We start from the raw sequence: 23,209 nt of genomic DNA, 5'->3' as shown, positions 1-23,209 counted from the left end.
AGTCCCAGCTACTTGGAAGGCTGAGGTGGAAGAGAAAAAAAAATCAGGAGGATAGAGGATAATATATAATGTGGGCAGATGTTAATACAATTTTGAAAATGTTTTTTTCAGGCTTAAAATGGAGATTGGCTGTGTTTGTAGTAGATCCTCTTCCAAGGAGGCCAGGAAAATATGGGCAAGATAGATTTTATATGGCTCCTAGAAATGTTACATATTTTTACCAACCTAAAGATATAATACCCATCAGCATCATGGTGAAAGCTGGGCCCCAGTTTCTTTTTCTTTTTTTTTGAGTTGAAGTCAAATGATAAGAAAAGGATGATGCTCCTGAAATAATGCGCATCCAAGTCTCCTCTCTGCCTCTCTTGCTAAGAAAATGGGGCCCAGCTTTCATCATGACGCTGATGGGCATTATATCTTCAGATTGGTAAAAATATGTAACATTTCTAGGAGCCGTATACAATCTATCTTGCCCATATTTTCCTGGCTTCCTTGGAAGAGGATCTACTACAAACACAACCAATCTCCATTTTAAGACTGACAGGTGGCAGCCTGTCACTCAGGCTGGAGGGCAGTGCACACTCCTGGCCACCGCAGCCTTGACCTGCTGGGCTCCGGTGATCCTTCTGCCTCAGACTTCCAAATAGCTGGAACTACAGGTATGCTCCATCATGCCTGGCTCATTTTTTTATTTATTGTAGAGATGAGGTCCCACCAAGTTGCCCAGGCTGGTCTCGAACCTGTGGGCTCAGGAAGTCCTCTCACCTCAGCCTCCCAAAGTGCTAGGATTATAGGCGTTGACCACCGTGCCCGGCCTGGGCCCCATTTTCGGCCAACCCTGACAGTTCTGGGTGGGCTGTGCAGATCACTCCAAATCCACCTCCTTAGATATCTATTCATTTGTTTCATAATTTAATGATTATTTGAGAGAGTGATAGAATTTCTAACTTTCTAATACTTTGAAATCGGCTATGATTATTTGGCATGCACATATCCTATCATCTTTTAAAGCAGCTGATTGTTGAATCCTCACAAAATCCATGCAATGTAGTTCATATATCATCATCTCCTAGTATGTAGTAAAAGGTTAACTCAGCAGGCCTGGGTTGCTCAAACCCTGCACATTCCAACACACTCCAAAGAAAGATCTGTCTTCAGGAGGACTGGCCCTTGACCAACTCCTGAAAGACAACCTCTGAACCCTTGGAATAGAAGCATATCTTGGAGATATTGTGGGTTTAGTTACCGACTACTGTGATAAAACAAATCTTGCAATAAAGTGAGTCACACACATTTTTTTGGTTTCCTGGTGCATATACAAGCTATGCTTGTACTATACTGTAATCTACGAAGCATGCGACAGCATTATATCTAAAAACAATGTACATAGTTTAAGTGCAAGTATTTTACTGCAAAAAAATGTGAGTGAGCCTTCAACAAGTCATAATCTTTTTGTTAATAGGTGGTCTAGCTTTGATGCCGACGGCTACTGACTGATCAGCGTGGTGGTTGTGATGGTTGGGTGGCTGTAGCATTTTCTTTTTTCTTTTTTTTCTGAAAAGAAAATATGACTTTAAATATTCACATCTTATCTATTTCTAAACGTCAGAGTTCTCGGTCAGACTTGAAAACACTTTAAAATAAATCCTTGGCAACCTCCAAATTATTATTGGTGACTTTGATATCCTTCTGGCCATATTTGGGACCAGAAGGGGCGGCTGTAGCATTTTCTTTCTTTCTTTTTTTTTGAGTTGGAGTCTCACTCCATCGCCCAGGCTGGAGTGCAGTGGCTTGCTTACAACCACCGCAGCCTCGACCTGCTGGGCTGTGGTGATCTTTCCGCCTCAGCCTTCAAGTAGCTGGAGCCACGGGTGTGTACCACCATGCCCAGCTAATTTTTCTTGACTTATTGTAGAGACAAGGTCTCTCCATGTTGCCCGGGTTGGTCTCGAATCTGTGGCTTCAGGAAATTCTCTCACCTCCACCTCCCAAAGGGCTGGGATTATAGGAGTGAGCCACCGCCCAACCGATGAGTGCTCTTAATGGCAACTAGAATGGTGAATCCTTTCCAGAAGGTTTTCAATTTACTTTGCCCAGATTCATCAGAGGAATCACTGTCTATGGCAGCTATAGCCTTGCAAAATATATTCTTTCTTACGTAATAAGACTTGAAAGTCAAAATCACTCCTTGATCCACAAGCTGCAGAATGGATTTTATGTTAGCAGATATAAAAACAACATTAATCTCCTTGTACATCTCCATCAGAGCTCTTGGGTAACCAGGTGCATTGTCAATGAACAATAATATTTTAAAAGGGAATCTTTCTTTTCTGAGCAGTAAGTTTCAGTGGGCTTAAAATATTCAGTACACCATGCTCCAAACAGATGTGCTGTCATCCAGGCTTTGTTATTCCACTTAGAGAACACAAGCAGACTAGATTTATCATAACTCTTAAGGGCTTTGGGATTTTCAGAATGGTAAGTGAACACTGATATCAACTTAAAGTCACCAGCTGCATCAGCCCCTCATGTGAGAGTCATCATGTGCTTTGAAGCTTTGAAGCCAGGCATTTATTTCTTCCTAGCTATGAAAGTCTTAGCATCTTTTTTTTTTTTTTAAATTGGAGTCTCACTCTGTTGCCCAGGCTGGAGTGTAGTGGCATGCTCACGGCCACTGCAGCCTCAGCCTTCCAAGTAGCTGGAACTACAGGCGCACACCACCATGCCAGGTTAATTTTTTAATTTATTGTAGAGACGAGGTCTCGCCAAGTTGCCAGGCTGGTCTCGAATCCCTGGGCTCAGGCAGTCCTCTCACCTCTGCCTCCCAAAGCGCCGGGATTACGGGTATGAGCTACCGTGTCCAGCACCTTTTACCTTTGATGATCTTGATTTCTATCCTCTAGCTGTAGCAAACCGTGAACTTTTGAGTCTTGTGGGTCCTTCTAGTAAATCAACGAGCCTGAGTGTGGTCTTGGGGAATCCCCTTAGCCAGACTCTGAGGGAGAGCTCCTCTTTTCATAGGTGGTGTATATCATAAAAGTCTGTCTTGAGGCATGAATCAGTAAAACTCATTCTCATCTATTATATTACATTAAAATAGCAAGAAAGAAATATCTGTCAGGCAAAGCCCATGTTTTGCTATATTTAAGGAACTTGTTCTCACTTGCCTAGAAGTTTTTCTTTATTGTACACCCTGCTGTGTTGTATCAAGAGGGAGTAACTGTGGATAATCTGAAAAATTCGGGTAAATTGCTTCATGTGGGAACACTGCGTACCATTTGAAAGTGTTATAATCGGTAGTGTTTCTGACGCTGCAAAAAATGTAGTTGCTGAGTTGTAAATTTTTCTTGTGGGTTCAGATGAAGGAATGATGGGTTGTAATCTATACAATAACTATAAAAACCCAACCTACAGTGAGCTTTGTAAAAATATCTTAAAAGCATAGGAGAAAATACTTAAAAATAGTAAACAGGAGGCCGGGCATGGTGGTCCAAGCCTGCAATCCCAGCACTTTGGGAGGCTGAGGCAAGAGGATTGCTTGAGCCCAGGTATTCGAGACCAGCCCAGGCAACTAGGCCAGACCTCATCTCTACAATGAACCAAAAAAAGTAGCTAGGCATGGCAGTGTGCACTTGCAGTTCCAGCTACTCAGAAGGCTGCGGCAGAAGAATCACCTGAGCCCAGCAAGTTGAGGCTGCAGTGGCCATGAGCATGCCACGGCACTCTAGCCTGGGCGACAGAGTGAGACTACAACTCAAAAAAAAAAGTAAATAAGAATTAAATTTACATATGGTGTACTGAAATATTAGAATTTGTGTCTGGACAAGACTGTTATCAGTTGTGCCCAATTTTTGTTCACTACTAAGGCTAATTTGTTCATATAATTGTTGTGTAATAAAAGCAATAAAATTAGCACTCTGAAGTAAGTCATCATAGAATAATAACACAGTACATTTATTTTTTAAATTTTAATTATTTTATTTTATTTTTGAGTTGGAGTCTCACTCTGTCTCTCAGGCTGGAGTGCAGTGGCACACTCATGGCCACACCAGCCTCGACCTTCTGGGTTCCTGTGATCCTTCTGCCTCAGCCTTCCAAGTAGCTGGAACTACAGGTGCACGTTACCACGCCTGGCTAATTTTTGATTTATTGTAGAGACGCAGTCTTGCCAAGTTGCCCGGGTGGGTCTCGAACCCGTGGGCTCAGGCAATCCTCTCGCCTCGGCCTGCCAATGTGCTGGGATTACAGGCTGAGCTACTGAGCCTGGCCCATAGTACATTTAAATAGGTAGCTTTTTTGCTTCTCTACCATGAGTGATTACATAAACTACAAAAATGATATATTTATAAAGGTAAATAGAAAACTTTCCAGTTGCACAGTGGGAAACCCAGCCAAACTCAGTATCGCTTTCTTCCCACGTGTGGTAGAGACCCCAGTGGCGTCTACATCCTCATCTCTGGGACGTGTGAGGATGTTACCTTACGTGGCAAAGGGATTTGGGTTGCTAATCAGCTGACTTTCGATGGAGAGATGATCCTGGATTATCTGGCTGGGCCCAGTGCAATCACAAGGATCGATAAGTGGGAGGGAAAAGCAAGAAGAGTTTCAAGGTGATGTGCTATGAGAAAGATACTCCTGACTATTGCTGGCTTTGAATATGGCATGGGGTGTGAGCTAAGGAATGCAGGCAGCCTCTAGAGGCTGGAAAAGGGAAGAAAACAGACCCTGCTCTGGAGCGTCTAGAAGAGAACACAGTCCTACCAACACCTTGGTTTTAGTCCAAATGAGACCTGTTTTGGCCTCCAGAACCGTAGCGTGATAAGTCTGTGTTATTTTAAGCCATAAAATTGTGGTAATTTTTTTTAATACATATTTTTTATTTTAAAATTGTGGGGTACAGAGCCGGGCTCGGTGGCTCAGTCTGTAATCCCCACTTTGGGAGGCTGAGGTGAGTGGATTGCCTGAGCCCGCGGGTTCGAGACCCGCCTGGGCAACTTGACGAGACCTCATCTCTACAATAAATCAAAAAAAAACAAAAAAATTAGCCAGGCGTGGTAGCGCAGGCCTGTAGTTCCAGCTACTCGGAAGGCTGAGGCGGAAGGATCGCCGGAGCCCAGCAGGTCGAGGCTGCGGTGGTCGGGAGCGGCCACTGCACTCCAGTTTCAGCGACAGAGTGAGACTCCAACTCAAAAAAAAAAAAAAAAAATTGTGGGGTACAGTTAAGGGTTAGGTATACAAATATGCATTGTGTAGGTACCCTTGTTGATGAAGTGTGCCCTCCTATCCCCAGACAGATATCGACTACAGTTAATCCCACCTCCCTGCCCCTCCCTGCCCGCCCCCCATAGTTTCCTGCCACTGATTGTATTACAATAGTTGTTCAAGGTCCGAATTGTGGTAATTTGTTACAGCAGCAACAGGAAACGAATCCACCACCTAAAGGAAGTTGGATTGCAGCCCCACCCTTGGTCACGTGAACACAATGCAGCTGTGGTTACTGGCAGGTAGTGCCCTTAAATGGCCATCAAATGCAACACCAACTAGGGAAGAGGACCCTGTGTACCCTGGGAACCCTGATCCACACACAGCTGTCAATTTACAGGAAGCTACCTCGGTAAACAGAAGTTGTAGGCATTGCCCCTCCTCTTGGTATCATCTCAAATATTGCTTAGCCATCTACTCTTCTCTCTCATGAACCCTCAGGAACCTTGTTCAGTCTCCAGGTCATGAGCTTCTAGACTGTTTAAGCCAACCAGCATATCAAATCCCCCTGACCGGAGTGATGGATTCAGGTATTGGCACAAGGGCAAGTTTGATCCTGAAAGCTCAAGGAGCTGCTTGCTAAGGACTTCTGGGATGGAAACGCCTTCTCTTCTTTGAAGCCCACCTAGAGAAATGCTTACTTTTGCTGGATATAAACAAGGAAGCATGAGTACCTGGGAGTTGCTGGTAGCTGCATTGGATTACAACTGAAGCTGCCCTTAAGTGAAGTAGAAAGAGAGAGGGGAGATGGAAAAATCTCACTGGGGTGACACTATTGAGCCCCAAGAAAAACTTGCCTCTGGACTTTAGCAATTATGTGAATGAATACAATTCTTAATTCTTTTTTTTTTTTTTTGAGTTGGAGTCTCACTCTGGCGCCCAGACTGGAGTGCAGTGGCCGCACCCGGCCACCGCAGCCTCGACCTGCTGGGCTCCAGCGATCCTTCCGCCTCAGCCTTCCAAGTAGCCGTAATTACAGGCATGCGCTACCACGCCCGGCTGATTTTTTGATTTATTGTGGAGATGAGGTCTCACTGCCCAGGCGGGTCTCAAACCCGCGGGCTCAGGCAATCCACTCACCTCAGTCTCCCAAAGGCGCGGGATTATAGGCTGAGCCACTGAGCCTGGCTACAATTCTTAATTCTTTAAGCCCATCTGAGTTGACTTTTCTTTCTTTCAAATGAAACGTTCCTAGCTAGTCGAAGGGCTTCAAGTTTCTGGAATTCTATCTCTATTCTTAGGTGGTCGAGATGAGACCACTTAATGTTAGATGATATTAATAGCAACCCATGAACTATTTTTAATGAAGACAGTAAAGTTACCATGGAACTGTGTGAAGCAAAGACATGGTTCTCATATGCATGTGATTCTATTAACTTGGAACCACGGAAAGCCAAGACAGCCTGTTTTGGAAAAGAATTAACAAAATGATAGTTTCCCGAGATAAGACTACACAGACCTTCTATTTGGAGGCAGGTCTCCATGGGTCTCAGAGTTCTGAATGTCATGTGAGCTAAACTCACTACCTGCCTTTGTTCTGGACTAGTTTTTCACAAAGATGTGTATACAGCAAACAGCTTTGGAAGACCAACATTGTTTCTCTTTCTGGGCCAAGAGGCACATTCCATTATACAAGATTTTGGTTCTCTAGCCTCAGGGTTCCTCTCCTGTAACACAACCCACTGTGTGGGCAGGTGTCACTTGGCCCTTGTCACATCAGCCTGTTGGAGTTGGAACACAGACAACCAGCGCCATAAAATGTGGATACTCTGGCTACAGTGATTGCTGTGAGCAATAATGTCATTTGTCTCCAACCCAGGAGCCTTATAATCTTCTGCTGGAAGCCATGAACTGTGGCAGGCTCACTTTGTAAATGTGGTAAAATCTCAGATCCTTTATAGTTCTTGACACCATGTAAAAACATTGCTTCTTTGCTTTGGGTTGGAATTGAATCACTTTGGAATCAACTGGGTAAAAATAATCATACTATGCTAATTAGAAGCTCTGATTTGTAGATATATTTATATCTTTTTTTTTTTTGAGTTGGAGTCTCACTCTTTGTTGCCCATGCTGGAGTGCAGTGGCACACTCATGGCCACTGCAGCCTCGACCTGCTGGGCTTAGGTGATCCTTCTGCCTCAGCCTTCCAAGTAGCTGGAACTACAGACGTATGCCACCAAGCCCGGCTAGTTTTTTTGTGTGTGATGTATTGTGGAGACGAGTTCTCACCAAGTTGCCCAGGTTAGTCTCGAACCCCCAGGCTCAGGCAGTCCTCTTGCCACGGCTTCCCAAAGTGCTGGGGTTACAGGCTGAGCCACTGCGCCTGGCCTATTTATATCTTTAATAAAAATGGTGAATCAATTATTTTAAAATGTTACCTATTCTTTAGACAGAAATGTTTCATATTATATGGATTATGGAGCAAAACAATAAAAGAGTCCTTGCTGGTGTAAAGTTTGGGAAGCATTGGTCTCTTGGTTCTTTCTGCATTAGTCCCGGGCCCTTAGGGGTCCATCTCCAGTCTGGAAACGTGCACCGCATCAGCACGCAAGGCCTATGTGAACCTCTCTCAAGTCTCTCCATATTCCTCTTGTTCACTGTTTAGCATTTTGCTCAGGCCCTCTAGTCTGATACACCATCTTGCTATTTCCTGATCTCTGACTCTAACTCTATCCCTAGGCCTGATGGAAAAAAGGAAACAAAAATCACTCTTAAAGAAACATTAACCGTCTGCAGCTGTTTTCAAATTTGTGCATCTGTGTGTTTGGGGTAGAGACGGTCGCGGTGGCAGCAGAAGGTAGCAAATTCGTCTCGGGAAGAGCTGCTCTTTAGTTTAGGAAAGCACTTTGATTATCAAAGAAAGGCCCTTCCTCCTGTGTGCCCCAGGCCAGGGTCTGGAAAGTGTTGTGGACTGAATGTGTGTCCTCTCGAAATTGATTATGTTGAAACCTAACCCCAATTTGGGCTTTTATTTTGGTGATCGGGAGTCCTCTGCTGAAGTTAGGGTTTTGGTGGTCTTGCTTTTCCAGCTTCCTGAGGTGATTTGCTAGGCTATGTTAACTTGTGATCTTTCCATTTTCTTCACGTGTGACTGTAGAGATATGGATTCCCCTCTTAGGACTGTTTTCATGGCATCCCAGAGATTTTGGTAAGATGTTTTTTTGTTTTCATTTGTTTTCAGGTATATTTTAACCTCTATTGTGATTTCTGCGTTGACCCAAGAGTTGTTTAGCATCATGCTGTTTAGTGTCCATGTCTTTGTGGGTTTTGGGAGAACTTTGTTGATGTTGATATTTACTTTTATTCCACTGTGGTCCGAGAAGGTGCGTGGCAGAATTGCAATCTTATGGAAATTTGTTTATGTTTGATTTATGGCCGATGATGTGGTTGATTTTAGAGTGTGTTTCATGTGGTGATGAGTAAAATGTATATTCCGTGGTTGTTGGGTGGAGTGTTCTGTAGGTATCAATTAAGTCCATTTGGTCAAGCGTCCCTTTGAGGTTCCAGATCTCTGTGATGACTTTTTGTCTTGATCTGCCTAGGGTTGTTGTGGGGTGTTTAAGTCCCCAGCTATGATAGTGTTAGAGTCAATATCTTTCTTTAGTTAACCTAGAAGCTGCTTTATGAAAGTTGATGCTCCTATGTTGGGTACATATATGTTTAGGATGGATATTTCTTGTTATGGATTGAACCTTTTATCATTATGTAGTGACTTACCATCTCCTTTTAAATTTTTGATAACTTAAAGAGTATTTTGTTTGATATTACAGTCGCGACTCCTGCTTTCTTTTGTGATTCATTTGCCTGAAATTTTGTTTCCCATCCTCTTACTTCAGGGCATAGAAGACAAAATTATAATAAGAAAATCAATGAAGCCAAAAGCTTTTTGAAAGAATAAACAAGAATGATGAACCCCTAGCTAGACTGACCAAGAAAAAGAGAGAAAAAGCCCAAATAAACACAATCAAAAATGCAAAAGATGAAGTCACAACTGACCCCAAATAAATACAAAAGACTATCAGATTTTACTATGTTTACCTGTATGGAAACAAACTCAAAAACCTAAATGAAATGGAGGATTTTCTTGCATCACACAACCACCCCAGTTTGAAAAAAGAAGAAATCGAGACCCTAAATAGACCAATAACAACCCAGGAAATCGACTATGTCATAAGAAAACTACCTACAAAAAAGCCCTGGACCAGATGGCTTTTCAGCAGACTTCTATAAAACATGCAATGAGGAGCTGATACCAATCCTATTGAAAGTATTCCAGGCAATCGAGAAAGATGGAACTCTCCCCAAATCATTTTATGAAGCTAACAAAGAGAACTATAGGCCAATATCCCTGATGAACACAGATGTTAAAATTCTCAAGAAAATTCTAGCAAATCGGATCCAATAACACATCTCAAAAATCATCCACCACGACTAAGTAGACTTCATTCCCAGGATGCAGGGCTGGTTCAACGTCTGTAAGATCATAAATGTAATTAAATACATCAACAGACATAAAGACAAAAACCACATGATTATATTATTAGACATGGAAAAAGTTTTAGATAAAATCCAGCACCCTTTTTTGATAAAAACCCTCGAACATCTAGGCATAGATGGAACATACCTCAAAACAGTAAGAGCCATCTATGAGAAACCCACAGCCAAAATACTGCTAAACAGGCAGAAATTGGAACCATTTCCCCTGAAAATCAGAACAAGACAAGGACGCCCACTCTCACCCCTCCTGTTCAATATAGTGTTGGAAGTCCTAGCTAGAGCAATCAGACAAGAGAAGGAAATCAGAGGTAACCAAACAGGAAAAGAGGAAGTCAAGTTATCCCTCTTTGCAGACAACATGATTCTATACCTGGAAAACCCAAGAGAATCTCAAAAACCTCCTTGCGCTGATAAAGGACTTTGGCAAAGTCTCAGGGTATAAAATAAATGTGCAAAAGTCAGTTGCATTCTTATACACCAACAATAAACAGACAGAAACCCAAATAAAAAGCACAATCCCATTCAAAATAGCCACAAAAAATTTAAATACCTTGGCATCTTCCTAACCAGAGAAGTAAAAGAACTTTATATTGAATAAACTACAAAACACTGCTCAGAGAAATCAAAGATGACACAAACAAATGGGAAAATATTCCATGCTCATGGACTGGAAGAATCAACATTGTTAAGATGTCCATCATATCCAAGGCAATCTACATATTTAATGGAATACCCATTAAATTACCAGCAACATTCTTCTCAGACCTGGAAATGACAATACAGAAATTCATATGGAAACAAAAAAGGCCACGGATAGCCAAAACAATCCTCAGCAAAAAAAAACAAAGCAGAAGGCATCATGCTTCCAGACTTTACTATAAAGCTTTATTATAAAGCTACAATAATCAAAACAACCTGCTATTGGTACAAGAACAGGCATATAGGCCAATGGAACAGGATAGCGATTCCAGAAGCAAAACCTCAATTTCTCAACCAACTCATCTTTGACAAAGCCTCCACCATCAACCACTGGGGAGAGGAGAACCTATTCAGTAAAATGGTGCTGGGAAAACTGGCTGAATACATGCAGAAGATTACAACAAGACCCCTACCTATCACCATACACAAAAATCAACTCTAAATGGATCAAAGACCTAAAAGTAAAACCTCAAACTATAAGAACCTTCGGAAATGCAGGAGACATCCTTACAGAAATCTGAGTAGGCAACCAATTCCTGATCAAAACCCCAAGTGCCCGTGCCATAAGAGATAAGATAGACAAGTGGGACCACATCAAACTGACAAGCTTCTGCAAAGCCAAAGAAACCATTAAGAGAGCGGGGAGACAGCCCATAGACTGGGAAAAAATATTTGCCAACTCTATATCTGACAAAGGCCTAACATCTACGATCTACAAGGAGCTCAAACGTGCCGAAAGGAGAAAACACAAGCAGCCCCATTACAAAGTGGGCAAAAGATGTGAATAGACACTTCTCAAAAGAAGACATACGAGCAGCTGACAGATACATGAGAAAATGCTCAGCCTCACTAGTCATCAAAGAAATGCAAATTAAAACCACACTGAGATACCACCTAACTCCAGTCAGGATGGCCATCATCAATAACTCAAAAAACAACAGATGCTGGAGAGGATGTGGCGAAAAGGGAACACCTCTACACTGCTGGTGGGAGTGTAAACTAGTAACCCTCTGTGGAAAACAGTGTGGCAATTCCTAAAAGATCTAGAAATAGACCTCCCATATGACCCCGCAATCCCCCTACTGGGAATATACCTGGAGGCACTCAAATCACTATGAAAAAGATACTTGCACACGCATGTTTATTGCAGCATTATTCACAATAGCAAAAACATGGAACCAACCATGCTGCCCATCCAAAGAGGATTGGATTTTTAAAATGTGGTACATATACATTATGGAATATTATACAGCCACAAAGAAGGACAAAATTACGAACCTCACAGCAGCTTGAATGGACTTAGAGTCTATAATACTAAGTGATCTATCACAGAAGCTAAGAACCAAGTATCATATGTTCTCACTCATAAGTGGACCTTGAACAACTATCATAATACTATAAGAAAGGAATTGACAATAGTAGGAAACTGCTAGGGAAGAGGGGGACAGACCTCATCAACAAGGGTACCTGCACAATGAACATCTGTACACCTAACCCTGAATTGCACCCCACACATTTAAAGTAAAAAAGAGAGAGAGAAAAAAACGAAACCTAACCCCAAATGTGATGGTATTAGGAGGCGGAGCCTTTGGGAGGTGATAAGGTCATGAGGGTGGAACATTCATGAATGTTATTAGCAGCCTTATAAAAGGGACCCCAGAAAGCTCCCTTCCCTCTTTCTACCATGTGAGGACATAATGAAAAGTCAGCCATCTTGGGAGGGAAGAAGCCCCGCCCCAAAACCCAACCATGCCAGCATCCTGATCTTGCATTTCCAGCCTCCTGATTGTAAGAAATAAATGTTCATTGTTTAAGCCACACCGTCTATGGTAATTTGTTCTAGTGGCCCACATGGACAAAGACAGAAGGGGAGAAACGAAATTAAGTGTGTACAATTCTGTGGATGGTACCCTCCCTGATGTTATTGAATTCTGGATTCCTTTAGAGGCAGGAGACACAGAAGGGTTTTATTTTATTTCGTTTGTTTGGAGATGGCACTGAGAGCCAGTGAAGAAAAGCAAACCACGGAGGGGAGCCATGGGGTTTGGCAGGGATGGCCCCAGAAACACAGCAAGAAGCTGGAGATAAGGAGAGAGGCTCCCTCATCTCCACAAGGACGCGTGGCCCGCAAATGGGCAGGGATGTCAAGTGACATGGTTTCTGTCCTACACTGAACCTAGAGTCCCCAGATTTGGTAAATAAAAATACAAGAGGCCCAGTGAAAGTTTGAATTTTAGATAAACTACTTTTTTTCAGTATAAGCATAGCCCATCCAAGATTTGGGATATATTTATGCTTAACAAAAAAAGGTCATTTGCCTGAAATTTAAATTTAACTGGGCACTCTGGATTTTTTCAGACAACCCTAGCTGTACCCTTCCTTTCCCCTCCCCCCACTATTATCTCCAGACCCTAGTAAAAACCTGTTACATCCAGTATTCCTGTGTGGTAGAAGACAGGAGTCTCTAGATGTAGGGATAAGACACGGAAATAAGACATGGGGTCGGGACTGAGGAGAGGGGAAGGAGAGGCCTGTCACCACCTGAAGCACAAGTACTGCTCTGGGAACCATGACGTGAAAGAAAACAGAATCTCAGGACCCCAAACTCACTTTGCCAGAGGGAAAGCCGAGTTCAAACTGTCTTCCTTTTCCCCCCCAAACGGCTGAAACACAGAAGGCCACACACCTCCCTAGACGGTCTCCCTTATAAATTGCTCACAAGAAAATCACTGGTGGGCCCCCAAATGTTTGAGAATACAGACTCCGCTCCCCTGTGGACTGGCCCTGGGCAGGGTTCTGTTGTATCTCACCCTGATGATGTATAAATGAACAGTTGACCTTCACAGGTGCAGGACAAATACAAGACCAAAAGTCATCCCTCTGCCCACGCCAAGACAAAGGCAAAATTTTTTTTTTTTGGAGACTGGGTCTCACTCTGTCACCCAGGCTGGAGTGCAGTGGTGCAAACTGGAGTGCAGTGGTGCAAACATAGGTCACTGCAGCCTCTAAGTCCTGGACTCAAGTGATCCTCCCACCTCAGCCTCCTTAGTAGCTGGAGCTTTAGGCATGCACCAAGACAACTGGCTAATTTTTTTTTTTTTTGGAAGAGATTCCGCTCAGGCCGACAAAGGCACAATTGACTTCCCCTGCTCTTTCGCTCTGTATGCTTACTTTATCTTAGGTGAAATGTAGATGTACTGAGCATGAGATGAATCCGTAATAAGCGGTTCCTCTACCCCATGTGTTCATATGCAAAATGTAAATTCACTGAGCACAGATCAAAAGGCTTCACAAGAATATAAACCACTTGCATTATTATCCCCTGCGTTTGCCTCCCCCTCCACTCCCTTCCTGTTTGCTCTGTCTCCTTTACTTTTATTTTTATTTTTATTTTTTGAGTTGGAGTCTCACTCTGTCGCCCAGACTGGAGTGCAGTGGCCGCTCCCGGCCACCACAGCCTTAACCTGCTGGACTCCGGTGATACTTCCGGCTCTGTCTCCTTTAAATACTGAACTCGTCAAAGACCTCTTTGGGAAAAAAGGCACCAATCACAGATGTTGCTGTGATTCCTCCACCCCCCCCAGGTGAATCCTTAATTTCGGCAAAATAAATCTTTAAGTCAAGGGAGACACTGCCTCAATCACTGATTTTTTTTGGTTTACGCTGGGGATGTGCTGGCAGGCTCTCTGCCTCCCATAGTTGGAGTGAATTTAGTTGTTTTGTTTGTGTATCGCTGGTGTGGGTGACCCTGGGTGTTGCACCCATCTTCAGGTCAGTGGACTTTCTTTTGGGCATTTTTCCCCTTTCCACTTGAACTTGGGGCCAGCCGTCTGTGGTCTGCCAGGATGGGCAGCTTGTAACCCAAGAGGACTCAGGTCTCAAGGGTAGGACCGGAAAAGCCTGATTCACACATTCACAGGGCTGAGGCAGGGTATAGGTAACTTACATAGGTAAGTTTCTTCTAAGCAGTTTTAGAATAGAGGACAATTTTTCTTATCCCATTAGACCTGAACACCCTGTGGGCTGGAATGTGGACTTGTCAGTCCGCTCCACTCAGCTCATCAAAGGAAAGTCCATCGAGGTGTAGAAATGGTCATCAACCACCTTTTAGCTCATGAATTAACAGAATCTGTTATGTTAATTAATGAATTAACAAAGTCTATCAAGTCTCCTGTCAAAGGCAAATGAATGTTCTGGGAAGAGACCACCCCTAGTGCCTCAGAGGTGGAGGGATGAGGGCAGATACCTAGAGCCCACTCATGAACATATTAATCACTAAATAGGTATATCAGGGTTTTTGCCAAAAGTAAAAGTACAGTCTTTCTTCAAGATACCCACCCATGCTCCCGGCATGTCTCTCTCTCTCTCGCTAATAAATTTTGTTCTAAAATTATACTGGCCACTCTGAAATTCCTTCCAGTAGTTAGTCAGAGAATTCACTCATGTTATACCACACCCCACCTAGCAACAAGGACCATCTAGGGAGCTCAGAGGACATCCTTCCTGCCTGAGGACCCCGGTAGAGAGTGGCAGAAGCTGTCCTGGACCATGATTTCTGTCCTCCTGACCCTGTCTGTGTTCAGTATATCGTGAGGGCTCGGGTGCTCACCCAGTTCTCTGCAAATTGCCTCAATGGATGAAAGGCTTGCACACCCAGCCAGGAATCCTTTCTTATTTTTCCTATAATAGAGTCTAACGTAGTATGTGATTATTTAATCCAGGGAGTCAAGAGACCAAAATATTAAAAGGTTCTGTTTTGGGGAGATAGGTTTCATGCCCATAGGCATGAACCCCATTGCATTGAGGTTCCAGAATACTTCTAAACAGGAGAATGATCAGCCACATCACCTTGAATGCAAAAAAAAGTAAATTAGATGAACTGTAAAAGAACACACAAAGACAGTGATTTTGTACTCAAATAGTTTCCAATTAAATGAGATGACTGCCTTCCAAACAGTTCACCTCCTTTGAGATAAGTAATTCTCCTTTTGCTACAACAATTTCTTTTTTATACTCACATTTTTATGAGCTACAATTTTGTAAAAGCTTTACAAGGGATGTGTTTTTCTAAAAATACATGCAACTCTTTAGGAACATACTTCATATCTTGATGGTTAGTATATTTAAAGGTCTGTTTTATTTTAATGTGTTTGTGCTCAGTGTTAAAAAAAATGTTAGCGGAAAGGATACGTTATGTTCTTACAGGATTTAGGAAGTTACACCAATATACATAAGCATACTGAGCAGATGACATGAAAAGATTTCTTCAACTTTTCTTTTTTTTGTTGTTTTTTTCTCTTCTTTTTTTTTTTTGTCTTTTCTTGTCTGCAGCTGATCTGAGCACAAGGGTTTTGGTACCAATTTTTTTTTTTTTTTTGGTTTTAAACAAAGTTTATTCGAGAAAGAAGGGAGAAAAGAAAGAGTGTCATGCCAGAGCTGGCATGGGTGAAAGAAACCACCAACTTTACTTTGATCCTTTAAAATACAGAAAAAAACCAATTTGTTTTATGCAATCCTTGATTGGCAGGGATTCCAGTAGATTGGACTGCCCCGTCCTGTGACTGGTAAAAACACCATCACCATACGATTCTCATCTGTGAGAAATTTCTTCTCCATAAAAGGCAACTGAAAATTTGTGGAACATCTCTGGTTGTCACAGCAACTGGACCGAGGGGCTCCACTTGCATTTCGTGGGAAGGGGCCAGGAATTCTAAATGTCCTGCAATGCATGAGATGATCTTACACAACGAACCGACTCACCCCAAATGCCAATAGTACCCTGATGTATTCAGCCAGATAGTCAGCAGAGGGAGGTAAGTGTAGACCAGGCTTTCTCAACCTTGACACTATAAATATTTGGAGATTGGATAATTCTTTGTGGTGGGGGACTGTCCTGCACGTTGTAGAACATTTAGCAGCATTGCTGAGCTCCACCCACTAGACATACTGGTAGCACCCCTCACACCCAACCCAAGTTGTAACAACCAAAAAAATATTTCCAGATGTTGCTAAATGTCACTGGGGAGAAGTCCTCCAAGTCCCTATTTGAGGCAGACTGGGGGAGATGCAGGTTAAATTTACAGACTTAGCAGAGGGACAGGAGTGAGTTGCCCCGTGTTACTTTGTCAAAGAAGTTTGGTGTCATCTGCAACAAAGATAGAATGAAGGGGAATTGTTAGGTTTGGTATCAAACAAAGGGAAAATGTGTGAAAAGGAGCTTACTGGGGAAAGTGGGGGTTTCTAGTAGTGTCGAGAATGCATGGGAGGATTTTGTTTATGAACTGAAAGGGACCACATCAGCTTGGCCGTGTGCCTTGCTCTGGCTATTCCGGGTGCAGAAACAGAGGCAGACACAGGGTTTAATGGGGCTAGGTGTGACCAGGCAGAAACTCCAGAGGGGACAAAGGAGGTACACAAAGACAGGTGATTGTAAAGACAGACCATGGAATCCTACCCGTGCACAGAGAAAGGGAAGCCAGGAAGGGCTGGTGGGCAGTAGGATCACCATGGGGGCAAAGAACGGGTGGGCTCTCTAGGGTCCAAGCATATCGCAGGAGGGTTATTCAGGCAAGAAGGATACAGGGTGGGGTGCTCGGAATAGAAATCTGGACGTGGCATATTTGCTAGCAAGTCCGGAGCATAGGTGGAGAGAACCTGGTCGTAGAAGTTGGAGTGTAAGATGTGTGTTGTCCACCTGACCCTGCAGGTAAGAGCAAGGGGATGGCAACAGAGAAGAAAACGGTGAGGTTTTTGTGACTTCCATGCCCCAGGTTTACTTCTGCCCTCCAGAGTCACCCCGGAGCAAATAGGATTCTCCTTTCTGGCACTGACCCATCAGAGGTCCACAGATGCACATTGGCAGCTTTAGAAATCCTAGTTTGTCGATGTCCCTGTTACATTAAAGGATTCAGAACCGCCCTTAATATTCCAGCAGGAGGCAGGCAAAGTGGAGAAGGTATATTGTGTCCACCACCCTTGGCTCCACCCTTCTAGGGACACGGATAGTGAGTTATCTTTCATTTTGTTTAAAATTTAATTTAAATTTAATTTTATGGCAGCCAGTAGAATGCCTCACTGTCCTAGTTAATTTTTTCCCAGTTTTGCACTTCCTTCTTGGCACCATTTTCCTGGCTATGACTCTGACTTCTTTTGACAATTTCTCTGTGCCACCCAGCTATGTATTTTTCCACGCCTCTCACTGTGTCAAGCCCCAAATCAGCTCAACCCCAGAATCCTTCCACTGGCATCCAGGTTCCCATCACTTTTCAGGAGATTGCAAACAGCCAAGGAAAATTAGAAACATCCTATTTAGAATTAGGATTAAATCCTACCCTATTAATAAACTCCATTTGGTTGTGAACCTCAGTTCATCTATCCATAGCTTCACATCTCTGTGAAATTAGATATAAGAGAAGTGAACTAATATAAATCTACCCACATTATTATCCCTCAGCTCACGTTATTCCCTCTTGTTCATGAGAATGTGACCACGAAGATTTCTTCAAATACCTCAGGGAAGTCTACAATCATTTCCTGGTTATAGGAAAACCTTTAAAGGTTAGGTGCTGTGGCTCATGCCTGTAATCCCAACACTTTGGGAGACCAAGACGACTGGATCATTTGAGCCCAGGAGTTCAAAAACAGCTTAGGCAACATAGAGAGACCTCCTTTCTACAAAAACTATTTTATCTTTTCTCTCTCTCTCTTTTTTTTTGAGTCAGAGTCTCACTCTGTTGCCCAGGCTGGAGTGCAGTGGCACACTCATAGCTACCACAGCCTCGACATGCTGGGCTCAGGCGATCCACCTCAGACTTCCAAGTAGCTGGCACTACAGGCACATGCCAGCCTGGGCCACAGAGTGAGACTCCAACTCAAAGAAAAGAGAGATGGTCTTCTGATATAACATCTTCTCCAACAAATTCTGCCTGGAGGTGGTCACTTCTTCTCATTCTTTGGGCACAAAAATCACCTTTTTGACAATCTGTTCCAGAATCACTACATAAGTTATTTGTGGTCACCCACAGATCCTCCCAGCCTCTGATTTTTGAGACTCTGAACAACACTTGCCTATTTTCAGACTGTTCATGTTTTTTCCGTTCCTTGATTCAATGTTCTTACGCATGAATTCCCTGAGTTTCTTGGCATGAAATCTGTATCATTCAGAAGCCTTGGACACACAGTTGTCCCTCCGCATCTGCAGATCCAACCAACAGCAGATCAAAAATATTTTGAGGCGAAAACAATAAAAGTAACACAACCATCATGAAATAATACAAATTTTAAAACCAGTGCCATATAACAACTAACACGACATTTACAAAGTATTGCGTATTGTAAGTAATTTAGAGATGAGTTTACAAGAGAACATGCCTAAGTTATATGCAACCACTACACCATTTGATACCATGGACTTGAGCATCTGTAGACTTTGGTGTCTTTGGTACCCATAGGGTCCTAGAACCAATGCCCCATAGATACCAAGAGATGCCTGTGTGTATTTAATGGAAAGAGTACTCCATTATATTTCCTTACTCATTTTCTCTTACTAAGTGTCAGATCTTGTGATTCAACAGTTGCTGGCCAACCACACACAGTAGGACAGGACAAGAAAAGGAGGGACCTGGATCCACTTTCTGGCAGGAGAGGAGCTGGGGTGCTAAAAACAGTCCACTCTGAGAGGCAAGATTGTTCCACGGATAACCCCTTTCTCTTGAGTTTTCACATTTCTCTAGCACTTTGATATGCTGAGAAGACAATAAATTTTGCCCTCATTGATTGAATATCATATGTGTTTGAGCCATTTTAATTTCTGTACTTTAAAATATAATATAAATAAGTGCAATCATGACACCCCAAAATGCCAAAGAGGACTATAGCATACATCAGAATAAGTCCTGCCTGGCGCAGTGGCTCAGCCTATAATCCTAGCGCTTTGGGAGGCCGAGGCGAGAGGATTGCCTGAGTCCGGGGGTTTGAGACCAGCCTGGTCAACTTGGTGAGACCTTGTCTCTACAATAAATCACAAAAACTAGCCGGGTGTGGTGGCGTGCGCCTGTAGTTCCAGCGAAGGCTGAGGCAGAAGGATTGCCTAAACTCAGCAGGTTGAGGATGCGGTAGCTGTGAGCATGCCACTGCACTCCAGCCTGGGTGACAAGAGTGAGACTCCAAAAAAAAAAGAATGAATCGCCATGCTTCCACCTCCACTTGCAAGTACATTAAACCATCCCCTCCATCTGCAGAAGGTTGAATGATTGCTCTTCCCATGCCCCCATGCCCTAACCTCCAGAATGAGTGAACGTGACCTTTCATGGCAAAAGGGACTTTGTAGATGTGATTAAGTGAAGGGTCTTGAGAGGGGAAGGCCATCCTGGATTATCAGGAGGGCCCAGTGCAACCAGAAGGGTTCTCATGGGGAAGGGGAAAGACAAAAGAGAGCAGTTGGAGATGGGAAGGCAGAATTGAGAGGTGTGGGTGAGGTAAGCAAGGGACCAGGTGCCCAGGAACGCAGGCGGCCTTCACTGGGAGCCGAACAGGCAAAAATCATGGCTTCTCTGGAGCTTCCAGATGGAAGCATCCTGGCTAGCACCTTGGTTTTAGCCTTTGTGAGACTCCTTTCAGACTTCTGACTTCTAGTACTGTAAAATAATACATTTGTGCTGTCCTAAAGCATGCAGTTGTGGCGACTTGTTAACAGCAGCAGTAGGAAACGAGTACACCACCCCTCCATGCCCCCTCCAGTAGTCCATGTGTGCAACCAGTAAGGACTTAGCCCCACACTGTGCTCAAGACCCTATGTTTGTGGCTGAGGGTGGTAGAGAGCCAGAAACACACGGTCCCGGCCTTTAGGGAGCTTTACTCTAGCAGGAGAGGCAGATACCAGACAGCTGGTTACACAGTTAATGATTTATCCACTTGTTCTTCCAACATGGAATGCTGTGTGTTCTGAGGGTCAATGGAGGCTGAACCCTGGAAAATGAGTGGGAATTCGATAAAGAGGAGGCAGGGAAAGCACTCTAGACAAAAGTGCTTCCACTCTCATGAATGGGATTAGTGTCCTGATAAAAGAGGCCGCAGAGAGCTCCCTTGTCCCTTCCTCCAAGTGAGGAAAAAGCAAGATGACACCACCTAGGAACCAGAGAGCAGTCCCTTAGCAGACACTGAATCTGCCTTGATGTTGGATATCCCAGCCTCTGAAACCGTGAGAAACAAATGCATGTTGTTTATAAGCTACCCAGTCTGTAGAATTTAGTTACTCTACAGAGCCCAAAGGACACACAAAGACAAGTGGGGGTGTTGGGAAGGAGTGATATCAGAGGCTAGAACTGCACAGGAGTGGGCTGTTTAGGCCTTGCAGGACATGCTAAGATTTCAAAATCTACATAGACAATGGAATACTACACAGCCATAAAGAAGGACAGGCATATGAACTTCATAGCAACTTGGATGGATTTAGAGTCTATCATACTCAGTGATCTATCACAGAAACAAAGAACAGAGTACTACATGTTCTCACTCATAAGCAGACCCTGAACATTGACCATAATACTGTAAGAAAGGGGTTGGCAGTAGCGGGATACTGCTGGGTGAGTGTGGGGAGGGATACAACATCCATAAGTGTACCTGATCTCAAACTAGGCAAGGTGGGAACCAAAGGGCAGCCCGAACTTTACCTTATGGTGTCCACTTGTATACCTAATCCTGAATTGTACCCCACATCTTTAAAATAAAATAAAAAAGGAAACAACGATTTCAAAATTTTATTCTGAGAGCAATGGGAAAACACTGAAGAATTTTTTTTTTTTTTTTAGTTGGAGTCTCATTCTGTCGCCCAGGCTAGAGTGCAGTGGCACGCTCATGGCCACCCCAGTGTCGAACTGCTGGGCTCTGGCGATCCTTCCACTGCAGACTCCCAAGTAGCTGGAACTACAGACATGTGCTGCCACATCCAGCTAATTTTTTGATTTATTATAGAGATGAGGTCTCTCCAAGTTGCCCAGGGTTGTTCTTGAATCTGTGGGCTCAGGCAGTCCCCTCACCTTGGCCTCCCAAAGTGCTGGGATTATAGGTTTGAGCTACTGCGCCCAGCCTGAAGAATTTTAAGTAGCCCAGTAGAACGATGTGAAAGGTGTTTTGAAAATAGCCTTGTGTAAAGCCATTTTAACTTTTATATTTTAAAATATATTATAAATATATATGGATGGACAATAGGTTGATTCAGGGAGACCCATCAGGAGTATTTAAAGAGTACAATGAGAGACAGTGGGGGCTGGGGCCAGGTGGTGGAGAGATGCAGTGAGCTAGGAGAGCAGGTGAGCCTGGCTGACTGCCTGTGGGCCTGAGAGGGAGAAGGAGCCACGCCTGACAGCTGAGGGTCTGCTCTGAACAGCCAAGTGGACAGAGAGCCCTCCCGGAGGAAGAGAAGCCCTCTGGGGAGGATGAGGAAGCTGGGTTTGATGTGTACAGGAAGCAGCTGGTTTGGGGTCTAGAGCTCAGATGAGTAGATTCAGGGGTCACCGGCCCATATGGGTGGTGTTTGGGAGAGGACTGGGTGGAGCAGAAAGACCGTAGCTGGTGCATGAGAGTTTCTTTTTCCACCATGTCCAAGCCAATATCTTGCAGGGGACATCACACACACATACACACACACACACACACACACACACACACACACACACACAGCTTGAATGATAAGTGTTTTCGTGTGTGTCTTATACCTTTTCCCTTTTCTCAAAGGCAGATGCTATTTTTCCTCTCCTCTTCATCCCAGATAGTGTCTAGCATGGCTCGTTACACAGTGGATGCTCAGTGAATATGTGTCCAAGCGGACACTTTATTGCAGCAGGCGGCCCACATGGATCTGTATGCATGCATTGAAGGCGACTTTCGTGTCTTGCCTCTATTACAGAGCAAGCCATGTGATGGGAATTATCTTCAAACAACTTAAACCACTTAAACAAAATACTTCTGTGTTGTTGCAGGTTCTGCAGCTTCTGAATCAGTTCTTTCTGAAACGTGGGTGGGATCTCACTGCTTCCAGTATGTAGTTGATCCGGAGAGGCAGGGTATGCCAGGGTTAACAGCATGGGACCGAGAAGCCAAGGCCATCTGGGAATGAACCCCAGCCTCATTAGAGTTTAGTCTGTGGATCTTGTTCAAGTTCCTGGCAACCTCTGTGCCTTAGTTTCCTCATCTGTAAAAACAGGCTAACAGGCTGGGTGCCGTGGCCCTTGCCTGTAATTCCAGCACTTTGGGAGGTCGAGGTGAGAGGATGGCATGAGTCCACAGGCTCGAGACCAGCCTGGACAATTTGGTGAGACCTCATCTCTACAATAAATCAAAGCATTAGCCGGGCGTGGTGGCACATGCCTGTGGTTCCAGCTATTCGGAAGGCTGAGGCAGAAGGATCGCCTGAGTCCAGCAGGTTGAGGCTGCGGTGGCTGGGAATGTGCCACTGCACTCTAGCCTGGACGACAGAGTGAGATTCCAACTCCAAAAAACACAAACCCAACAAAAACAAAATAAAACAAACAAACAAAAAAACAGGCTTCAGTCATACCTCTCTCATGGGACTCTTGTAAGGATCACATGATTTTTTAAATGTCAATTTCTTTGTACACAGCTTAATGATGATTTTTTTGTACACAGCTTAATGATGTATATGTATACATATGTATATTATATAACATACCTCCATTTTTTTTTTTTTTTGATTTGGAGTCTCACTCTGTCGCCCAGACTGGAGTGCAGTGGC

The 23,209-nt window shown here is 43.7% G+C and overlaps 1 protein-coding gene and 1 pseudogene across 1 annotated transcript in view; both read right to left on the bottom strand.

Moving 5' to 3' along the window:
* The window catches only part of CREG2 (cellular repressor of E1A stimulated genes 2), a 66,071-nt gene that overhangs the window by 24,704 nt on the left and 18,158 nt on the right, over nucleotides 1-23,209 (bottom strand). The window lies entirely within an intron of this gene.
* The window catches only part of LOC110596809, a 37,337-nt pseudogene that overhangs the window by 6,138 nt on the left and 7,990 nt on the right, over nucleotides 1-23,209 (bottom strand).

The sequence above is a fragment of the Carlito syrichta genome, unplaced genomic scaffold (assembly GCF_000164805.1).
Source record: "Carlito syrichta isolate Samal-C Ts95f unplaced genomic scaffold, Tarsius_syrichta-2.0.1 Scaffold314328, whole genome shotgun sequence".
NCBI lineage: Eukaryota > Metazoa > Chordata > Mammalia > Primates > Tarsiidae > Carlito > Carlito syrichta.
The sequence above is the reverse complement of the archived record's forward strand: the minus strand, read 5'-3'. Positions and strand labels throughout refer to the sequence as shown.